Consider the following 24,407-nt stretch of genomic DNA (forward strand, 5'->3'; position numbering starts at 1 on the left):
CTATTGTAACCAGCGCTAATATCGAAAGTAGCCGTTAAGGAGTACTGGAATGATTTCTTCTAGATAAATGTTGTGGCACCACTTTGCTCCAGCATCTCAGAGGAGGATGAGCGGGTAGAACGATCTCTCGTGGGACTCCTGGGGAGATATTTTAGTGTTGGGAAGTGGGAAGTGAAACTCACGGCTCAGTTACTGTCACAGACTATGCGTCAGTAAGTTCTCTCCATTCTCCAATGGACAAGGCTCTCAGCCATTGCACATCTTGCCTCACAGGTGGTCTACTTAATCTCCTAACACACCATAGAGAAAAAATATATATATACCGTATATCTCCACTACCAAATTGTTTGTGTTCAGTGATGGGGAATTGAAAGGTACTCGTAGACTGTGTCGCTCACTTGTTTTCATATCTTGCATTTTCATGAGACTTGGCAGAAACGGCTTCCTGTATTTACTGGTCTACACATACGGCATTTATAGCTTTTCCATTTTCTTTCTAAAATTGATATTTCAGAGAAATCCCAGAATCCTTGCTCCCTGTTGTACCTTCTGTGCTTTCCAGCGAAGGAGCTTGATGGCACGGCGGCTGGCCTGCATCAGTGTGTCATGTTGGAAAACTATCTTGTAAAATACATCATTGACGAGTTCTCCGGTGGGATCTGCATATTTTAGTGCAGTCAGTGGAGTATAAACCTGGTTAGTCTGATGTCGAAAAGGAGGCATCTCCATGGTGAGGACACGTAGAGTATGCTGAAACAAAACCAGACGTTATCAGCTGTCTATGAGTTATTGTAGCAATGCATTCCCCACCAATCCCAACCGTTCTTATGTAGAATACATATTCCCTAGGCCCCAATACACAAATAGTCCTCATTGCACCTTCCATGACTGGTGCACCGGCTCCTGCAGCTTGGAAATAGTTATATATAAACTGAATGGCCACTTTATTAATGACCCAGGCCTGTCACAATTGGCGCTTCCCCGTATGGAAATTAGACCCATGACCCCTAAGTGCAGCATAAAATCAAGTGTCAAGTTTTCTATGGACCAGTTTCAATGTGAATTCACATTCTCGGTGACTCCCAACAAGGCCTGGTCATCAGTGCCAGACTAGCCGGGGCCAGGATTTCAAAAATGGTCAACCTTTTGGGATTTCTTGTGCAGTGGTGTTTGAGAAAATACTAAGATTGGTGTGATCGAGGAAAAATCACCCAGCTAACAGGGTCCTGTGGACATAAACAACTTGTCAACTAAAGGGGTCAGAGGAGGATGTCAGGAATTGTTCTGATGAACTGGCGCTGCACAGTTAAGGAAATTGCAGCCGAATGCAACATTGATGCTTCAACTAATATGTTCAGACACACAACTTGTCTTTCCTTAGCATGCATGGGCTATAATAGCAGATGACCGGCTCCGGCACCATTGTTGTTTAAGAAAAACAGGAAGAAAAGACAACAGTGGCCAATAGAGTATAAAAATTGGATCAGCGAGCAGTGGCAAAACATCGCTTTGTCAGTTGAATGCTGATTTCTGTTGCCCCATGCTGATGGGAGAGTCAGAATGTGGTGCAAGCAGCATGAATCGATGAGCCCTTCCTGTCAGGTGAAAACAGTTTAGGCTGGTGGAGGAGGAGTAATGGTGAGGGGAAAGTTTTCTTGACACACTCCGTCAATGTGGATGTCTGCGACAATAAATTGCTGCTGTCCTAAAGGTCAAAGGACCAACGAGCTACTAAATGGGAGTCTAATAAAATGGTCATCTGCTTCTATTTAGATAATAGCACTCATTTGGTTAAAGTTGAAATCCTATTCCTTTTTGACCAGTGGCCTTCCCTCACTAATGCTCTAAAAAGAAATGCCCTACTTCCACCCTGGCACCTACAGCATGATCAGGCACAGCATTGAATTGGATGTATGAAAAAAGTGTCAATATGCTCTCACTTCATTGGCACTCTAGGTGGCTGTCTACTCTGTCTACCCGTCGCTCCGACCCTGCACTATAACATTTTTCACAGGCTAAATTTCTAAATGTCCACAATCATTAAAACCCCATTGTTCTTTGCAGGCCTTACCTCAGCAACTTCATCGGGGGTCTGCCCAAGACTAGAAAAGATGGCTTTTGAGTTCTTTAAAGGGGTGGTCTCGCGAAACCAAGTGGGGGTATACACTTCTGTATGGCCATATTAATGCACTTTGTAATGTACATCGTGCATTAATTATGAGCCATACAGAAGTTATTCACTTACCTGCTCCGTTGCTAGCGTCCTCGTCTCCATGGTTCCGTCTAAATTCGCCGGCAGCTTGCTTTTTTAGACGCGCTTGCGCAGTCCGGTCTTCTCCATTCAGCACGAGCCGCTTTAGTGTGCTCCCCGCTACAGCTCTTCTGCGCATGCGCAGACGAGCTGTCACTGCTCGGGAGCGCGCTGGAGCGGCCATTCTGTACCTTCCTCTGTTAGAGGAAGGTGCAGAGCTGCCGAGCTGTCCGGAGAAGCCGCCCAGCTGTCCCGCCGTCCAGCTGTCCTGGTAAGTGATGGGCCGGGGGGGGGGCTGCCGCTGCGATGGGGGGGCTGCCGCTGCGATGGGGGGGGCTGTCGCTGCGATGGGGGGGGGCTGTCGCTGCGCCGGGGGAAGTAGCGCTGGGCCGGGGGGGGCTGTCGCTGCGTCGGGGGAAGTAGCGCTGGGCCGGGGGGGGGGGCTGTCGCTGGCTGGGGGGGGGCTGTCGCTGGCCGGGGGGGCTGTCGCTAGGCCGGGGGAACTAGCGCTGGGCCGGGGGGGGGGGCTGTCGCTAGGCTGTCGCTAGGCCGGGGGAAGTAGCGCTGGCCGGGGGGGGCTGTCGCTGGCCGGGGGGGGCTGTCGCTAGGCCAGGGGAAGTAGCGCTGGGCCGGGGGGGGCTGTCGCTGCGCCGGGGGGGCTGCGCCGGTTACCTGCTGCCTGGCGGTGGGTGACTGGTCGGCGGCTGCGGGGCGTCTGGTTGCCATGGAGACACAGCTGGCAGCGTCTCGGGAGCGCGCACGTCGGGCTGCAGCGAGCGACGGGAAAAGAGCCGGCGGCCATCTTGGGGAAACTTTTATAAGTTGCTGAAACGCTGGAACGGTAAGTACGAACCAGCTAGAAATGTCATTTACAGGGGTAATTAGTAATGTGTACTTAATGGGGGGGACTGGGCAAAAAAAAAAATTCACTGCTTCCTCGAGACATCTCCTTTAAGTAATAGTTGGTGAACAGATCTGACGTTTCAGGGTCTGCCTTGGAGTAATCCCCTCGCATAGCATCTTCATAAACTTTCAATTCAAACTCTGTCACCACCGGCCCTGGTTCTATCAACGTAATGCTGAAATCCAGGGAAGAGAGAACTTGATGGCACCAAATACAGTATAACTTAACTAATCATCTTATGCAAGTGTTAAAAAGTAATAGTTATTTTTGTTTCATTGCTAACCTTAGCAATCAGCCAAAACCTACCACAAAAAGCAACTAGTACATAGATGAGTTCAAGGGTCAAAAATAAAGACTACAAGAAGACTGAAGAAACCCTTGTCATAAAATACAATAAAAAAATTACTTCGATTAATAAATATGTTTAAAAACAGAGAATATTTCAGTGGGGCCCTAAAATGACCTTCCTGTTTCACACTAACTATTCAGTGTGCCTGCCCTGATAAGTGCGACCCTGATCCGAATCTGTCCCAAAGTATCAACTGAACTCAATGAGGGAAAAAGGAGGTAAATAGTGCTTATGGTCATTATGACATGAATAAAAAAAATCAGTTTTTAGTATGTAACCTGTGATCCAATAAAAGCTATATATCTATATTATGGTCATGAATTAGATGCATGATTTGGATTGGACGTCTTATTGACATAATGGAATACACCATTTTGGAAATGTGACTCTGCAGGTCCCTATATGGTTATTATCCTTGCATCCATTGATCAGTTATTGGATTGTGGATAATATACTAAAAACTATTTATGTTTTGATTCGTATCATAATAACCATAAGCACTATTTACCTCCCTTTTACCTCATTGAGTTCAAGGGATACTTTGGGATCAGGATTGCCCATATCAGGGTGGGTAATCTGATTAGGTAGTATGAAACACTAGGGTCATTGTAGGACCCCACTAAAATATTTTCCATTTTTAAATATACTTTTTAAAAGTTAAGTTTTATTGTATCCTATGACATAAGGTTTCTTCTGTCTTCTTGTAAACTTAGAATTCAGACAGAACACAAACAGATCTCCCCAGTTAGTAAAAATTCCAACACAGACAATATCTTATTGGATGAACTAGACTTTATTTCTTCTTTATCATCCTATAATGAATCATTCATGTAGGTTTATTACTTGCAGCAATTAGGTAACAAGTACAACATAACATTTTTCATAATGTGTTTTTTTTAAATGTTACACCAGATCCTCTTTCATTTAACTCCTTAATGACATAGCCAAATATCATCTCTTTTAGTTTTCCATTGACGTAGCTCTCTAAGGGCTTGTTTTTTGCAAGACAACTTGTATTTTTCAGTGGAACTATTTAATGTATCATATAATGTGTTGAAAAACTTACAGGAATTTCGAAGTGGAGGGAAATGGAAAAATACCATAGTTACGCCATCTTTATGGGGCGGGGTCTTAATAATAAGTGATATAAATTTATTCTATGGGTTAGTATGATTGCAACAATACCAAATGTAGCTTTTTTGTGCTACTTTCAAAAAAATAAGATATACTTAAAAGAAAAATTATTTTCTGCCTCTATTTTCTTATTTTTCCATCAATAGTTGTGTAAGGGCTCAATATTTCAGGGACATCCAGTAGTTCCTGTTGGTACCATGATGGAGAACATAAAACTTTTTGATTGCTTTTTATTACATTTTTTCTTGGAGATGGGATGATGGAAAAAGTCTAATTCGGACATTGCATTTTTTCTAAAACAACAAACATTCACCATGCAGAATGATAATGCGTCATTTTAATAGTGTAGACCTTTATGGATGTGAGGATACCAAATATGTTGTTTTTTTAGTTTTTCATACGAGAAAAGGATTTTTGTAAGCATAGAAAATAAACGGACGTCCTGCGGCACAAAGGGGTTAAAATGATTGTCCAAGATAGAGCAACATAGTAGGGTATTTCAAAATGGGTTTCTAAATTAATGGGGATGGAGGGCAATTTAGAATTTTCATCTTTAACCAAAATGGAGAGCAACTCTGGGGGTTCCAGTATGTTCTAAGGCTGCACAGTTAGCCAGTTAATTTAAATATGCAAATGAGCAATGGAATAATCCTTCATGGAACCACCTATTGGGAGCTTAGAGAGAAGGTATAGGGTATTAGTAGTTTAAGACTATCAATGTACTGTGGGGGATTTCTTAGTCTGAAGATTGTGTGGTCCATCTTGGATGGCTGCAAACAGGATCGGGAACCAGCAGATCAGAGGAGCGGAAGACAAGAACAACTGCAGGTAATATGCTCCCTTCTTCTGGTGCAAGGACAGAATTTTGTTTCCAAAGCAGAGAATAACTTTAATTAATTTTGGGTTTGCTTTTCCTTTTGACAAATAATAAGACGTTTCAGTGTAACTGATTTCACAAAAGTTTGCAAAACATTAACAAGATGACATCTATCTGTACTGCTGATGTGCAGCTCAGATCTTCACCTGACTACAGACTCAGGTAAGGAGGACGTTTACTGAACCAAGTTGCGTACCACTGCCATTGGTGTTTTGGCAATGTGATCAGCTTATTGTTGGGAGATAAAGAGATAATCCAGCACTCTGTCTCTATAAGACCAGGATTTATTGGATCTACAGGTATAACTGCTAACGCATTTTGTGCTTCCAAAGTTATTATACACAGCTGTTATTTGCTATGAGTAAGAGTTCAGGAAGGTCGAAACTAATAAGCAAGTAAACAGCAGGTAAGCTAGTGATAATTTACTTAGGAATGGAATTAAAAATAATAACCTACATCAAGGATTTACCATCACTTACTGATCATGGGGTCCACAATCCTCAGAATTAAAGAGTCGCGTTGGTGCAGTTGTGGTTCTTCCCAGCATTTCCCTGCAAGCTATGCTCTACACTTCAGGGAACTACCACACAGCCGTATTCACTTGCAGTTCCCCACAAATCATTGTAATATTTCTATTGATATGCCACAACATTATAAGATGAGAGTATCCCTTTAAGACAACCAGTATTTTAGGCTTGGTTGTCCTTCAAGATGCTAAAACATTTATTGTCTCATTAGTTGTAAGCAAAACTTCACTAAATCAGTTTTAATTATTGTGTTGGGTATACTGACGAGCTCTTCGAAAATCCTCCAGGAATGACTCACAAGCTTGACAAAAATATGGCTAAAAATTATGAAAAATCCAGGAGAGAACACAGATTTGCTGCATACAGCAAGATAATGGAGTTTCCATACAAAGAATAATACGGAATTAAATTTTGTAGGTCAGTGATCTCAATTCAACTGTTACACAATTATAGCCCAAATCTCGTCCAACGAGAACAATTGATACCATCAATCTCCATCTTGCCTATTATAAGTGATTTAACAGAACCAAAGAGTTTTTTATGCTCTCGATCATTGGAATATTCATGTACCACTTACTGAACATTAAATATCAGGGTTTTAAAGACCAGGCTCTCACAGAATCCTTCAATCGCAAACTTGGAAGCTGAATAGATACCGTATATTCCGGCGTATAAGACGACCTTTTAACCCCGAAAAATCTGCTCTGCAGTCGGGGGTCGTCTTATACGCCAGCTATACAAAAAAAGAAAAGTGTCAAAAAGAAAAAAAATCAGTACTCACCTCCTCCGGCGTTCTGCGGCGCTGCTGCTGGCTGTCGCTCCCTCCTTGTCCCCAACAGAGCATTGCTTTCTGGAGGCGGAGCTTGAAATCCCCGCATCCAGAAAGCTAATGCTGTGATTGGCTAACACAGACGGCGTCAGCCAATCACAGCCATTCAATGACATCATTGAATGGCTGTGATCAGCTAACTCACACGGCGTCAGCCAATCGCAGCCATTCAATGTTGAATGGCTGTGATTGGCTAACTCACGCGGCGTCAGCCAATCACAGCCATTTAATGTTGAATGGCTGTGATTGGCTGACGCTGCGTGTGTTAGCCAATCACAGCATTAGCTTTCTGGAGGCGGGGATTTCAAACCCGGCATCCAGAAAGCAATGCTCTGTCGAGGACAAGGAGGTAGCGACAGCCTGCAGCAGCGCCGCGGAACGCCAGGGGGGGGTGAGTACTGATTTTTTTTTTACACCGTATTCCAGGCATATGAGGCAACAGTTAGGGGGTTGTCTTTTACAATTGGAGTGCAGCATGAGATCAAGTGACAAGTAGTCCGTCAAACAGTTTCAATGTGAATCCACATTAGAATTGAAAAATCCAACAACGTAAGCAACTTCCAACAAGGACTCTTCATTGGGGTTAGACAAGTCAGAGCCAGCATTTCACTGCCTACCATGAGGGGTTTTCACAAAAGGAAAGAATGATGAGAGAATGTTGTGAATGAGGTGTTAGTGAAATGAATATGACTCCATGTTCTGTCCTATGCATAGCCATTTTGAGAGCAAGTAGCCATCTTCTGTGTCAATTATTTTGTACTTTTCCTTTAACAAGATTTGCTAAAATGTATTGAAGAATAATAAGGGACCTCGATGATTAGAACATTCCAAGGCCCTAGATTGAATGTCTCGGGTCATTGTACCCTGTTCTTTTGTCTCTCTCTAAATAATTATTGTTTATAAATAAAGTATCTTTGTATTCTAAGAACTTAATCATGTAGGATTCTACTGCATCTGCACTGCTTTTCCTTCAGCAATTTAGATGTTAAATTCCTTATCTTGCATGTTTATGTTTCTTTGACCAATGGTAATAAATGAATTATAATAGATTTGAATTATTGTAATTAGATCATGTGCCTCTATAAAAGCTGCGGTCTGTCAATCAATAAACAGATAACTTTGATCACGCTGAAGGCCCATTTACTCAAGCAGATAATCGCTCAAAGAGCACTCAAACGTTAATAGCCTGAGGCTATTATCTGCGCTCAGATCCTTTGTTCTCCACGGGGAGAACTACTGATAAAAGTGAGTGACGATTTTTATGTTGGACTGATTTTAGCGATCAGCCGAAAAGCTGACGATGGGTGCATAGTTACACGCACCGATTATCGCTAAATGATTGCCAATTAGCGATTTTTTTGCAATAATCATCCAGTGTAAATGGGCCTTAAGAGTTGATGTGGTGATAGGATAAGCTGAGCTCAGGAGAATAACTAACTAAGAATTTGGACGCCAATAGCATATCATATAGCAAATATTGGTTTGCACTAACAGACGAAAAACATCCAGGAAGAAAGGATCCTGTGGACTTTAGCAACTCGTCAATGAAAGGAGTCAAAGGAGGATGCCAAGAATCTTTCTGACAAAACAGGTGAAGCGCAGGCAAGCAAACTGCAGCTGAATATAACATTGGTGCTCTGAAGAGTGTATCAGAATACATAAGTCGCTGTTACTTAGCATGCATGGGCTATAACAGCAGACAACCAGCTCCAGTGCCATTGCTGTCTAAGATAAACAGAAAGGTGAGATTCCAGGGGCAAGAGTGTAAAAATTGTATAATTGAGCAGTGGTAAATCATTGCTCGGATAGATTTCTGTTGTACCATGCTGATGGGAGGGTCAAAATTTGGCACAAGCACCATGAATAAATGACTACTACCTGCCGGATGCTCAGAGCACATCAGTACCTCCATTTGTTTGCAAGAAGCTCTCCTGTCTGCATGGGCCAATATTTCTGCAAAACGATTTCATGCCCTAGTGAATCCATGCCATGATGAATTGCCATGGTTCCGAAGGCCAAAAGGAAGTACTAGATGGCTGTTTCTGATAAAGTGGCTAATCTGTGTACAATGGGCCTCAAATATCATTGTTATAGGAAATGACATCCTGGGAGAGGAGGAAACATTTGAAGGACATCCCTAGTTTAAGGAACTTGCATTACCTGGACATCGCATTGATTTCAGTGTGCAGGCTGTTATGCTTCATTTTCCCTATGATAACACTGCAGGAGAACTGAGCACTTGCTGGTTGCTGAGGCACAACCTTTGATCAGTATATTATTGGGAGACCATTCCAACCCAATAGGTTTTCTGCCATGGATAATCCTATTTCAAATAAAGGTGTTTTTGAATGGACTTCATGGGTCTTACTAACATTGAGTCCCATTACTGCACCAGTACCTCGACCCACTTGATTGTTTGGTAAGCCAGTAAAATCCTGAGTATCACTTAAACACACTACGAATACTTGCAATATGTTTGTAAAGTATTTAGACTCGCCTCATTATATACCCCCATTAAGCAGTCCTAAATAGCTAAGAGAAGAATCAGCTCTCCCACATTTATATACAACACATCTGTTGTATCCTACTATTATTCTTGTGTGTACCTTGTAGGCCCATCACACTGCTCATCACTAAAATGTGTCCGCTCCTTCTCTTCATATCAGGCAGAACCTCTTTAACCATTCTTATAACCCCATAGAAGTTTGTCTCAAAGACTCCTTGCATGTCCTCTATGGATTGACATTCTATGGGTCCGATAAGCCCCACTCCAGCATTATTAACTGCAGCAAAAATGACAAACAGATGAATAACATCTTACAACATTGATTTAAAGAAGCTGTCCCACTTCTAGTTGTTGTGCTCCACACAGCTCCGTACATTACGCAGTGGCCTGGGTTGGTACGGCAGGCTGAGTTACATTCACTTCAATAGGATTTAGCCTACAGCACTAACCTGAGTCACTGTGCAATTTACAGAGCTTTTTTGCTACGTGCAGCAAAACAGTTGGGACAACCCCTTTCTAAAACATAACAATATGGAGACAGGTTTTACCTACTTCCCATTATTTTTGGAACATTTTAGCCCAGGCTCTAGAGATGAGCGAGCATACTCGCTAAGGGCAATTGCTCGAGCGAGCATTGCCCTTAGTGAGTACCTGCCCGCTCGAGAGAAAAGGTTCGGGTGACAGGTGAGTTGTGGCAGTAAGTAGGGGGGGGGTGAGAGGGAGAGAGGGATCTCCCCCCATCCGTTCCTCCCCGCCGCTCCCTGCCTGCCGCCGGCAGCCAAACCTTTTCTCTCGAGCAGGCAGGTACTCACTAAGGGCAATGCTCGCTCGAGCAATTGCCCTTAGCGAGTATGCTTGCTCATCACTACCAGGCTCTAATTCCCAAAAACCTCTCAAAATGCAGATTTTCAAGCACACATCCAAAAGCCCACATCGCTCTGTGGTCCATTCCATCAGAGAGTCACACAAATCAATGATAGATTGTAAGGAAAGGAGACAGCTCTAGGGTATACCTAGCTAAACAAACAATTACCAAGAAAATTGCCTGTGGCAACAGGATAGCCTAATGTGTCCCCCTATTGGCTGTGTGCCCCAGTATTGACTACCTGCCGTTATATTGTTTCCCTGAGGACTGCATGCTGTGTGAATATGATAGTGGCTATAAATGACTGCCCTTTCAGCTTACCTAGGAAACTTATAATCAGGCTGCTTGCATAGTACCTCTACTAACTCACACTTTTGTATCATACCTTTCAGCTTGCCTAGCTAACATATACTAAGTTCTTCTATGGACATACTCCAGATCTAGTTCAGCCACCTACTCTAGATCTAGTTTAGCCACCCAATCCTTTATTTTAAAGTGTCTTTGTCCTTTTTTTGAGCACATATATTTTAATAAAGTATACAATTTATTATTTTGTGTTTGGCAGGGTATAACCATTAGGCTATTCTCTTGCCTCTGACAAATCAATGATACACAGCACCACATTTAGTAGATCAATAATACTTATGTGTTACTTTCTAATTATCAAGAAAGTGACGCACCACTCACTGAGAATGTCTATAGTCTTTCTGGGATGCTGTTCACACAATCTCGGATGGAATCTTCACTCCGGACATCCATCTCTTTTATCTCCAGGGTTGTCTTGAGGGAGTCTCCTGCTGCATGTTCAAGAGCTTCCCTCTTTGCTAGGTTGCGCATTGTGGCAATGACTATAGAGAGATGATTGGACAGAGAGCTGTGACTTTTGCAGTGAAAAAGCAGATTACATTTCATCACATTGAAAAGACTGGAGCAATACAAAACTGCTTCCAAAGATGGACATAGCCATGAAAGGCTTTTTATCCAAGTACTTTTACAGCAAAAGCATTTTTGCATTCAGATACTATTAGAAATGTAACTGTTTATTCTCTGTGCTTGCAGTATATACCAATGCACTGCAAGCTGGAGAACTCAAATTCCTGCAAAGCCCATTCTGAAGCGAATGACGAGAGGATGGGGGGAGTTGTTGGTGGTTGGTTGGTGGGGTACAAGAGACGTTTACCTGCCGTTTACATCAAGAGGGAGAGAAGTCTTAGGTGCACACTTGCATTAAGAAAAAAAAAAATCTGTGCTACGTGTGAAAAGACAAACATTTTTCCATCCATGTGCATTTCCATGACCCAATTCTATTTTCTACATCTCTTTAAAAAAAAATAATATATAAATAAATAAATAAAAAAATGGACTGCACATGGATAGCATGAGTGCTGTTTGTTTTTAAGTAGCCCACTGACTTGAATGGCTGAGTTTCATCCATAAATCATATCAGAACAGTAAATCTTTGTGTGTGCATTAACCCTTTCCAATCCAATTTGTATCCTGGTTTTCCTAGGGGGCTTACTCTTTTTCTGCTGTTATACAATGGCGCTATCTGCTGGCTAAAGCCAGTACTGCATCAGGTGACACATAGTATGAGCTCCGACAGCAGAGAGGCTGGCAATATACAGTAAGACAACCCCGACGAACGTCTTCCAACATCGGAGTTGTACAGTCTTAAATCGTATGGTCTTTAGATGTCAGACAGTGGATTGGAAAGGGTTAAAAACCATGAAATGTGTCTTGCCACATTGACCGATATGGGGAGTATAGACTCCATATGGAGACTGGTTTTTAAGTGGACTCCACATAGGCAAAAAACATTCTAGTGTACTGGAGGTTATATGTAGAGTTTATGGTACTGAGAAGTACAGGGGATCTCACGCATATTATATATCGGGTGATATGTGATTTTAATCACACTGGCTAACTAGAATGTGTGAGTGTTCAGTGTCCCTAACTACCTGTCACTACTGGTGCTGACTACTAGAAGGCAAGTCTCTCACTGCTACTGATACTTCCGTCCCAAAATCGGGCAGCTTGGCGGATAGCAGGCGGACCCCATTATAGTCAATGGGGTCCGCCCGGTGTTGTTCAGTTCTGTCCACAGATGGAGCCATGGGGATTCCCCTTATTTGCTCCCTGAACACAGCAGGAAAACAGAACACCGGAGTGCAGATGTGAAACCGCCCTAATAAAGAACAACACACATATCACATACCATGATTGAGAAATAGGAAATGAAAATATTTGTCATGTGATAAGATATTTCCCCTATAACTTCTTACTGGCACAAGTAACGGATAAAACTGAAAATGAGCAGTCAAGAGAATGGTCTTTGATTTGTATAAATGTAGATTTTTTGGTTTCTTAGCAAGTAACCCGTGAGGTGCAGCACTTAAAAGGTTTACTGTATAATATCAGTAATACATACCATATTTCTATAACTCGCTTCTCTTGTACTGATCCCAAGTCATATCCTGTGTTTTATTCTACACTTGCTTTACAGTTGTGCCGATTGTCATTGGAAGCTGTCAGCAAGCTTGTCATTAGACACAACCTCAATAGTTTGGCGGAGCTCCTATAATGCAGGACAGTTACCAATAAATAACTGTACAGTGGTGTAAATAGGACATTATAAGTCCCAACGGCAAGCTATGTGTAGACTTTGAATCAGAAAGTAATACTCAGAGATTTCAGCTCTGAAGTCTGCAGAATTACATTTGACGCTCTGGAGTATTAGATAGATTATGACATAGGATCAATACAAGATAAGTAATTTAATGTATTTACAAAGTTTCCTGACTTTTGTGTCAATTAATTCTACATGCAAACACTAAAAAGATAAAAGCCAGGGGCAGATTATTCAGATTTGTAAAGAGCTAATCCCAGAACGGCCACAGGCTGCAGTTACAGATGCACCACTGCTCAGGGCCCGATTACACAAAATGATTATCATCAAAAAAAAAAAAGAATATCGGTGGCCAAAATTCTGCATAAAATGGCGCAGCATGTGCAGCGTTCAAGGAGCGGGACACAGCGGGGTAGAGTCTCCTATCTGGAGGGTAACCAGTGACACGTTCAAGGGCCGAGGGTAGGTTAATAAACAGGAACCCCAATAACAGATTACCTTAGTCTCTTATGTCACACGTGACGCCACCATTTCTTGTGCCGCAGGGGAATTCATGGATGGCGGAGTAAACGCACCCTCACGCGGCCTCAGTGGGGGAATTCCTAGTTGTTGGAGTAAATCCACACACACCCAGGGTTCTTTTAAGACACAGCCTCCAGAAACGGACGGATGACTGGTTGCTTTACTTGAAGCAATTTGATTACAACTTTGAGATGCAGGCCAGCAGGAAAACAGTGTAAAACATCAAAGTCGTGTGACAGGGAGGATTCACGGGTGGACAGGAGAAACCAGAGCCCTGTTATCTGTAGGTTCTGATTACAGCAACACGCTCTTTTCTCTCCAGCATTCTACTGGTCAACACTCACATTTGATAAAAGCATGGTGCGCTGCATGGTGGTTCCTCACTCTCTCTCTCATAGTACAGGAAGAGTCCTTCCATATCTCCTGGGTACGGCAGTCCCACAGCAGGCTGTAGGTTCCTTTCGGCCTCTTACATTCTGGGCCGCACTGGCTGTATGGCCTGAGTGGTCCTCTTGCAGCACTCTCAATACTCTTGCAAGCCCAGAACAACCACCACTGCACACCTTGCATACACATATATCTCACAAGGTCACATGATAAACAAACAGATACATTTTCCAGACAGTCAGCTCACATACCAGACAGTTAACCCTTTCAGTGCTGCAGCTATGCAATACACATCATTCATGCAACACAGAAGACACCGACATTAGACAAATGCATGCATACAGTTATGGAGGGGCCCCGTTGTACCGGGCCACTACACATGCTGCGCTACTTCATCCAGGAAAATGATGGAGGGCAGGATGAAAGTCAGACTCCATTATAGTCAATGACGTCCGTCTGGCACTACTCGGTTCCATGATAGAACAGATCGATGCTTTGTAGGGATTCAATTTACTTGCTCTCAAGACGTAAGAGATAATTGGAAACCCCAATGCTGATTTGAACAGAGCCTTACTCACATGATATGTTACATTTACAGATATACAGCACATGTAACCTACATTTTAAGTTTTTTTTTGCCCCACAATCTATACACTGCAGTACTCTCCTCTCCCCTGTATTACACTACCTATAATACTGTTCATCCTGAGTTTCCTGGTTCATTTCGTGGTGTAGCTATAGAGTCGCAGCAGTCACAGCTGCAACTGTGCCCCCAAGTCCAAAGTTCCCCTTCACCACAGTTGCCCGCAGCTCCAACTTGCGGCTTAACCTGCATCACTCTGGGCAAAGCATATTAGTCCGACTCTTCCCTTGCCATTCATACTGTACTGAGAGCAGGAAATATGGGAAGAGTCAGGCTGATATACTCTGTATGAAGTGACTTTGGCTAAGCTGTGGTTTCAGTAGGAATAACAATACTGGTTCTTCTCTGCCGGCCTGGGCTTCAGGAGTCTGTGAACTGCATGGGTCACTATCACTTTGGGGGGCACAGAGGTGGGTCATTTTTACTTTAAGGGGCACAGAGGGTATACTGTTTTTTTGTGTTTTTTTTTGGGGGGGGGGGGGGTGTAGAGGAGACATAACTATCTCATGGGTCTTGTGCTCCTAATCTTTTTGAGACCCCAGAAATACCCCTGGCTACTAGTGATGCATCGATGGGTCACTTAAGAAGCCCAGCAATGCAGTGCAAAGTTTCAGGCAAAACATGACCAGCAGCCACGAAGAATAGTTGGTGGACAGGGGAACTAAGCTGAACGTTTGCAATAGGGCCAATGTGCCTTTAGTTACATCCTTGGATTATTAAAGTAACCAACCAGTTTTAGGACAAAATTCTATCCCAGAATTGGCAGTGGCGGGAGTGTATAACCTGCAGTTCTCCTCTGCCATTCCTCTGATCTACCAGCTCCGGGTCCGTTTTTGGTCATTCAAGGTGAATGATGCAATCTTCAAACTTCCTAATCCCCATAGTGTATTGGTAGTGTTGATTATAATCAATAATAATTATTAATGCACTATACTTTCTCTCTGATTGGCCAGTGCTGCTCATGTGATCATTGCTGGGCAATTGGAAAACATTGCACAACGTGCATTAGATAGTTAGAAAATTGCAACAGCCATATTGGATAGCCAAACAGTGGGCCCAAAACCAGTATAATAATAATCTTTATTTGTATAGCACTAACGTATTCTGCAGCGCTTTCAAGCATGGGAGAACACAGACAATACAACAGTTACATGTGATATACAATCAGTTTGAACAAACGGAGTGGAGGTGATACAGGAGGTATGGGAGGGTGGAGATAAGGGGGGAACACAGTACGGGAATTACATGTGGAAATCAATTATTAAGAAGCAAATGGGGTGGGGCGGTAAGAAGGTGCAGAGGTAGAGGTCATATGCAATAGGCAGGGTGGAAGGTGTAGAGAGCCATAGGGAATGGCAGAAGGACTAGGTCAGGAGATTTGGTATGCCTCCCTGAAGAGGTGCGTTTTTAACGTGCGTCTGAAATTTCATGCAATGGGAATTGTCTGGATGCCTTGGGGTAGAGCGTTCCAGAGGATGGGTGCTGCTCTGGTGAAGTCCTGTAGGTGAGCATGTGAGATTCGTATTAGACGAATGTTTAGTCTGAGTGTTTTAGCGGATCGCAGTGTGCAGGTTGGGTGGTGTACAGACAGGAGGGAGGCGATGTACGGTAGTGTGGCACCATGGAGAGCTTTGTGGGTGAGGTGTTTCAATTTCATTCTGCAGTGGATGGGCAGCCAATGCAGTGACTGGCATAGTGCAGAGACATCTGAAAAGCGGCTGGATAGGAAGAGGAGTCTAGCTGCCGCATTTAGTATGGATTGGAGAGGGGAGAGTCTGGTGCGGGGAAGGCAGATGAGCAGCAAGTTGCAGTAGTCGAGTCGGGAGTGGATGAGGGCGACAACAAATGTCTTTAGCGTGCTCGTGGTGAGGAACGCCCGGATTTTAGCAATATTTCTGAGGTGCAGATGGCATGTTCGGGCCAGTGATTGGATGTGGGGGGTAAAGGAGAGGTCAGAGTTCAGTGTGACCCCAAGGCAGCAGGCTTGGTGTCTGGGGGTTATGATGGTGCCAGACACTGATATAGAGATGTTGAGGGGAGGTCAGTTGGAAGGTGGAAAAGTGAGTAAGTCAGTTTTAGAGAGGTTAAGTTTGAGAAAAAGGGAGGACATTGTATAAGAGACAGCGGACAGACAGTCGGTGATATTTTGGAGGAATGGTTTAGAGATGTCACGGGAGGAGCTTTATAGTTGGGTGTCGTCAGAGTAGAGATGGTATTGGAGGTCGAATTTGCGGATGCTTTGTCCAATTAGGGCTTTTTAGATACAGAAGAGAAGGGGACCAAGGACTGAGCCCTGTGGGACTCCGACAGCGAGGGGCAGCGGAGTGGAGATAGAGGCAGCGAAGGAGACGCTGAAAGAGCGGTCAGAGAGGTAGGAGGAGAACCAGGAGAGAGCAGTGTCCTTTAGGTCAGGAGATCAGAAGGATTGCTTAATTATAACTGTCACACCCAAAGCAGCAGGATAGAAAAAGTAGGGATGTAGATATTCATGATTGGGAAAATGAGTGACAAGCCATATCAGCGCTGTAATGAAAATTTTTCATGTTTGAAAATACAGCATTTGTTAGACCAAGAAAACTCAAAAACAAAAACATCACAAAAATTTGGGTAGTGACATTATTTAAAGTTACTCTCCACTTTTCATCATCTTGCTGGTTCCAAGTCAACCATGCTATGCTGAATGTCTCACTTAGTAATAGAGATGAGCGAGTATACTTGCTAAGGCACATTACTCGAGCGAGTAGTGCCTTAGCCGAGTATCTCCCCGCTCGTCTCTAAAGATTCGGGGGCCGGAGCAGGTGAGTTCCGGCAGGGAGCGGGGGGAGAGAGGGAGAGAGAAATCTCCCCTCCGTTCCTCCCCGCTCTCCCCCGCCCAAGGCACTACTCACTCGAGTAATGTGCCTTAGCGAGTATACTTGCTCATCTCTAATTAGTACCTTTTTGTATGGTTCAACAGGTTATTGGAACATCATAAAGGGATCCATCTCTATTCCTCTCACAGGACAGCCATTAACAAAGAGTGGTGCTTGCTACAGCAGACTCCGGTGTCCATTTATCTTGGGCCACAGCAGTGAGAATGTCTGATGGCCACGGCTACTGAAGCCAAAGCCACAGCAATCAGCTGATAACCAGACCAGCTTTGATTGCAGAAGGAGTTGTCTTCCTTAGATGACATCCCTAAGACAACCACAGACGGGATTTTGCTAAAAATATTAAAATGATCCAACATCAACACACCTCATTCTAGTATAGAGGGGCATGAGCTTGCTTGCCCACGTCTCACTTTTCAAGAAAAATTTAGGCATGGTACCTCTAGCACTTGGGATTAAAGTCAAACTGTGAAGGGTAGCAGCTACATAATGATATAGTATGCATACTCTAGTGTCATAGAAAATGGTTATATGCAAGAGTGAACAATAGCTGAAATCGCTGACTTATGTGAGGTCTCCATTTACATCTAAGGGTGTTTTCATAAGAAATTTGAGTTTGCACTATAATGAGCTCTGTGATGGCTTCTATAGTTATATAATTTGGATGGTATAAGGGCAACCTCTGCTGGTCGTCATGCATTACTGCAGTTTGTGCATTACTCTATTGATTGTTGTATGCGACTTCTCATTGGCTGCAGAGGTCAGGTGGGAGATCCGGAGAACTTGAGATCATAGACAGCTGCAAGTTAGAGAGCGGTGCCAGTGGTGCTGAGTCTTAGACCTTTTTTCTGCCAAGGTTCCAAAATTGTAACACTGGATTCACACAGCAGCTGACTTGCTTTGGATTTGACAGGTAAAGAGTTAAGTGAGCCTGCATTTCTGGGAGAGAAAGCTGCATAAGGGGTAAGGAGTTGGCTTTAGGAGCCATTGAGGATACATCCTGGAGAAACGGTGTCTGTTAGAGAGGGCCAGTGGCACAAGAAAGGAGGCAGCCAATGTTTGAGAAGTGCAGCTCCATAATGAGCTAGAACCGACGTCACTGAGAGAACAAAGCTGCAAGGACTACAGCTAGAAAGACTGTTACAAAGGATTCACATTGTCCCGCATGCTCTGCGAATTGGGGTACCCCCAACAGATGTCCGAAGATGCCTCACCTATATTACAGTACCGAACAAGCTGGAGATATGTAAGTGAGGTGGATCCTCAGAAAAACGATATACGGTGTCCTCATCTGCAGGGGGGGGGGGGGGGGAATGGAAGAGCCAGGAGCAGGAACTGAGCTCCCGCCCCCTCTCTGCCTCCTCTCAACCCCCTCTCCACCCCTCTGCACTATTTGCAATGAAAGGAGGTGGGATGGGGTGGGGCCAAATTCCGAGAATTAGCCCCACCGACCTTCCGCCTCTCCTCATTGCAAATAGTGCAGAGGGGCGGAGAGGAGGCAGAGAGGGGGCGGGAGCTCAGAGCACTGCTCCTGGCTCTTCCAGCCTCCTCCCCCTGCAGAGAGAGACAACGCATATCGGCTGGGCGTTAAAACCCAGCCAATATACGTCCGTCTGAATCCAGCCTTTAGCCAACACCAGAGGACCGCATATTTATCCTTCAGCTGCGAACAAATTTTCGGATAAAACTTGTGTTACTTTCGAACTGTATTTGGACGACCGCCATTGGTGGGTTGAAACGTTGGGTGGTACTGCTACATGTTGTACGACTGAAGTGTGTTGCTGATCATTGTGATTTATAGCAGATTGTTACCATCCCCCACTCACGTTAGTTAAGCATACTTCTAGTTAGAGTCAGTTAGGTTTTCCAGCGTTTCTGAATAACTGCATATGGTTTATCTATTAACAGAAGCTTCTACTGCCAACATCATCTACAACTTTCTTAAAATAAAAAAATATATACATTTTTGTCAATCTGGTGTCCGCATTGTAGCCAGCTTCTTGTGTCGCCTGCCTCTACCGCCACACCTTTTACATGTGGTGGAAAAATCCATCACTGACAAATCCTGTTACGTGTGCTGCTGGGATCTGTAGTTCTAAGCTTCCTAGCAGCACAGCTCTCACAGGGTTAATTGATAATAGACTTGCACAGATAGACTTGCTGTGAGTTTCATCTGTGTGCATTTGAGCACAGACCCAGTAGATTGAGCTGGCTGGGTGTGGTACTTCCTGCTAGCCAATCAATTAACCCTGTGAGGGCTGTGCTGCTAGGAAGCTTAGAACTACAGATCCCAGCAGCACACGTAACAAATCCACAGCGAAAACCAGATGTCTTACAGGTGGGATTTGCCATGCAATTGCTGCAGATTTGAGTCCCCCTATTTACCACTCTCCCCGCAGCTACTTTACATGGCTACCGGCCGTTGTCTGGCCCATACATATATACATTTAGACTGCCTGCCCACGGGTGTTGCAGTATCCCACGGCAGAGAGCCGCCGCCTGGGAGCAGGAGCTGGCAGACGAATCTCTGCTGGCCAGCCTATCTGACAGATAGGCTGACCGCGGAGAATCGCGACAATTCACAGCATGCTGCTAACAGAGAATTGCAATGATTCTCTGCTCATGGACAGGGGGCGGGCGCTTTCCATAGCAATGCTATAGAAAGCTTCAGAGGGCGTGATTCGCCAGCGATTTACCGCTGGCAAAATTACGTCCGTGGACAGGCACCCTAAAGTGGACAGCGCATCTATAATAGAACATTTATAACACAACAGCTTAGATACAGTAGTTCAGCTCTAGTAACCTCTATATAATGCTATCACCATATAATAGTCAGCTATCAGTTCTACACAGTGATAGTGATTACAGTGCAGTTACCTCCAGTGTTTACAAATAACATCTCTCATTGGTGTCGTCTATTTTCACTTTCCTTCTCTATCCGTCCCAAACCGCCATGAAAGTTAAAGCTACGACTTGTCTCTGTGCATTGTCCCCATCCTGTCATTACCGCCATTGCCTGTCATGGTGTCAGTAAAAGTCACTTTTACTGTATAGCTCCAGAGCTGAAGCTCTGTTTCCTCCACCAGGTCTGTGTTGACAGGCTGCTGTTGACTTGTTTATGGGATGTCACAGCCTGTTGCAGCCAATCACAAATGTAGTACTGAAACACTGGGATCTGCAATTGGCTGCAGAGGCCTGTGACATTTCATACACAGGCCGCTGCAGGCAGTGCCATAGCGGAGAGCTGAGAATTGGGCGCTGGAGCTGCGGGGAGCCAGGACAGGGGTATATACAATTATTTTTATACACGGGGAGCTGGAATTCTTATTTTTAAATGTAACTTTGACAACCCTCTTTAAAGTAATAGAGTCTCCCTGTGCCCCTTTAAAGTAATACAGCCCCACTGTGCCCCTACACATAAAGCCCTACTGTGCCCCTATAGATTAAAATGCCCCTGTACCCCTTTTACAGTGTGAAAGCCACCAGTGCCCCAATAGAGAGAGCCCCTCCGTGCTACTGTAGAATAATAGAACCCTTCTGTTCCCTTCTCCCCTCCAAAAAAAGATTAATACCCCCTCTTCCCATCGGAGTAATAGCCTATTACACAGTGTATCCTGCTCTGGTCCATTTCACAAGTGAGAGTACAACATGCGAATGTCCACAGTCCTGCACATCGGACACAGATGGGATATCCGATGCGGGTTCAACCTGAGAATCTCGGGCACAACTCACACACGGCTGTCTGAATGCGGTCTAAAGCTAAATTTGAAATTCTGCTGCTCTCCTATTGCCACACAGCGGCACATAATTAGGTCAGACAGGAGAGTGGAGGTACATTTTTAAGGCCGCATGCACACGGCCGGGTCGGATTCTGCATGCAGGAGCCCGCAGCGTAACCCGACTTTGTGCCCAGCGCCTGTGTTTTGTTCTTCTTTTCTGTACTGTGGATGGTGCGCACAGCTCGCCGGCGGACATGCGCAGTACGGATTTTTATGTGTAAACTCCTGCTTTCCCCGTGGAATCCGTGGCCAGTCAGTGATGTCCATTGCAGACAGACCGTGGGTCGGATGGCTTCCATTGACTTCAATGAAAGCCGTCTGTGCGGAATCTGCAGGAAAATAGAGCATGCTGCGATATTTCATCCGCGAGTGGAAAACAAAATTGCTTTCCGCTTGTGTGCATGAAGAATCATTTTTGCATTGCATGCTGTGGACCATATTTGCTGCGGAATCCGGAGGTAGACGCCCGCTCAGGATTGCGCAATTCAAATCCACCCGTGTGCATTCACCCTTAGGGGTTCGTCAGCTAGTGGAACTTTGAAAGCTGCCGTATATATAGGGAAATATTTGTGACCTGATCTTCTATATGGACACCAAGAATATAGACTGGATGGACAAACGGACATCCTAGTAAACTGACAGCCAATAATTTTCATCAGAGGCATAACTTGAAGCTCCTGCGCCTCTATATCAAGCTGTGCCACCTACTGTGCCATGTGCCAATTGCAGTACTTGTGTATTTATATGCTAGAGGGGTCTTTAGGACCCCTCAGACGCCAAATCAGAGTGCAAATTCTACATCTGCACCCCCTATAGCTTGTTCTGGAGCAAAGCTGCTGTCATTTGGGACACTTCCTACAATTACCACTAGGGGTCAGCAGAAGACCACCATGTTGCTCCACAGATGTACAAGTTACTTTCTTGCAGTTTCTGATAATGTAACCCAGCTAATGGGTCCAATGTATCCTATAACATTAGTGATTTATAATCCCGAAGCAAAAGCGTTCGTTATGGAACAGAACGAAAACAAAACAGACGCTACGTAGGTACAAATCAATTCATTACAATGAGTTCAGTTTGCGCTATTTCTTCCAGCATTTTTAACAGAACCCATGATGGAACGAGCAGATGGAAATCTGAACAGAGCCCTAACCAAGTGCATGGAGTGACATTGCCTAAGGGCACATTCACACAGGTGACGGCGAGTCATGCCGAAATTCTCAGGCGTGACTAGCAGCGCACGGACACAGAGTCCCTGTTCTGTGCAATGTGCGGAAGATCGAACATCTACATGTTCTATTCTCATACAAGACTCGCACGAAAATAGAACATGCGGCTATTTTTCTGTCTCGCTTCATCGCTCTAAGAGAAAAATCACCCGTGTCAATGCCTCAACTGCAGATAATGGGTTGTAATTTCCTGCAAATTCACCCTTGGGAATGCACCCCATACATGCCATATCAATCAACGACCATTATCAGTCAGCAGGATACTGATTATCATCAGGAAGCTGACCGCAGCATGCAGTTTCCATTGTTCTGCAAACTCTAGTCACATTTTGCAACATATAACGTAAACCAAATTGGGTAAATGAACCACCACACAGACAATATCGTTGAAGGTTAAGGTAAGCATTGATGGTATCTTTTCTTGGGGGTGTTCACTCAAGGCAAATACCACCCAGATTATTGACCCTTGTGTATTGCTGCACCTTTCTACAAGGGTAAAAGTTTATGTGATCATAGTGCCGATGGGTTGCCATCTATGGGGCTGTGATTCTCAGCCTCTGGTTGAGCCTTACAAGACCATATAACACATTGTAATCCTGAAGTATTGCAGTGTATTATAAGAACAATCAAAGGTGATAATATTTAAGTTCCCTAGTGGGCTTGCACAGGCGTAAGTGCATTTTGGTTCGAGCAAATACGCCACATGTTTGCACAACCAAGACGCACTCCTGCATGTTGTAATCAATGGGTTCTATTCACTGCGTATTAGGAGCAGACATTTGCATGCATAATACGCTGCGCAAATACGCTTGTGTGAATGAGTCCTTAGTGTGTTAAGAAAATGATCACCACAAATTTGGTATTGCCGTGTCCATAATGACCTATTTAACTTGCACGCTACATGTTTTGTAAAAAAATAAATAAATTAAAAAGTCATGGTGGAAGTAGATAATTGTGCATATCTCGCCGGGCGATCAAAAAGTCATATGCATCATCAATTGGTACCATTAAAAAGAACGATTAATCCCATAAATCACTAACAACAGGCATACCCACAGGGGGTTGTCCCCAAATTGCATAGTAACCTGTATTGTTATACATTGTCGTCTGCTCACTTTTCCCTGCTGTGTCAGTCTTTACTGCCGCTATGACATTCTGGATATGAACTAGCATGAGCAGGGGAGAATGTTCGCTCTATAGCACATGGTTTTGTTGCCATTGACACTACAATAACATTGCATGACTATGATTAATACGGTATAATGGGACGGCAAGACAAGGCTTGTTCGTATGTTCGGCGTTCTAGCTGCCTCTGGGTAGTATTTTTTGTTGTGCTGTTTTCGCTATTGTTCATAATCACATCGGCAGGAGTCATACGCACCTTTAAATCTCTGCTGCTCATCTTGAGCCAGTTTCACCGCCAATGCCAACCCAATCCCAGAGGAGCACCCAGTTATTAGCACTGTACGAGGAGCCATGCTATAGAGTCCTGGTCTTTGAGAGACCTGCAGGGCAGAATGGTGAGGGGCATATAGAGGGGTGCCACTACTTTCCCAAAGAGGCTTATATCTAAGGATGAGGCGGGCCCTAATTGGACCATTTAATAGTCTTATTTTGCGCAGCTGATGAGAAAGATTACAAGATTATCTCGTCAGAGAAGCACTGAGCCAAGTAGGGCAATGACAAACCGGGGAGAGAGATCATCTTCTTAGGAAGCGTCACTCCTACCAACTGCGTATAAATGTTATTTCTGTAGAACTAATCATTATAGCCTCGCCAGGCAGGACACCCCGGGGCGACATTCTGTACATGCTTCACCTGAGCTTCACCGGCTGGCCGATATACACTACCATCTGATGCATTGGATTCCAATACATCAGATCACACAGGCGTATACCCGCGGTGTAAAAGTGCTTGGCTGGCCAATATAGCGCCGGGCAGCAAAGATAGTCCTGGAACTATCTTTCCTGGCCGGAATACGACCGCTGACATAGACTCCTATAGGAGCCAAATACAGCTGCCAGAGAGGGGAGGGAGTTTAGCAGCGTGACTGCTAAACTTCCTACCCCTTCTCTCCTCCTCACAGACCCTTACCGGCTGTTTGCAATG

General features: G+C 44.3%; 1 pseudogene; it reads right to left on the reverse strand.

The window, feature by feature from the left end:
- Positions 1–510: 510 nt before the first annotated feature.
- On the reverse strand, positions 511–23,776 carry LOC136588164 (retinol dehydrogenase 8-like; annotated as a pseudogene).
- Positions 23,777–24,407: the final 631 nt, after the last annotated feature.

The sequence above is a fragment of the Eleutherodactylus coqui genome, chromosome 13 (genome assembly GCF_035609145.1).
Source record: "Eleutherodactylus coqui strain aEleCoq1 chromosome 13, aEleCoq1.hap1, whole genome shotgun sequence".
Taxonomy (NCBI): domain Eukaryota; kingdom Metazoa; phylum Chordata; class Amphibia; order Anura; family Eleutherodactylidae; genus Eleutherodactylus; species Eleutherodactylus coqui.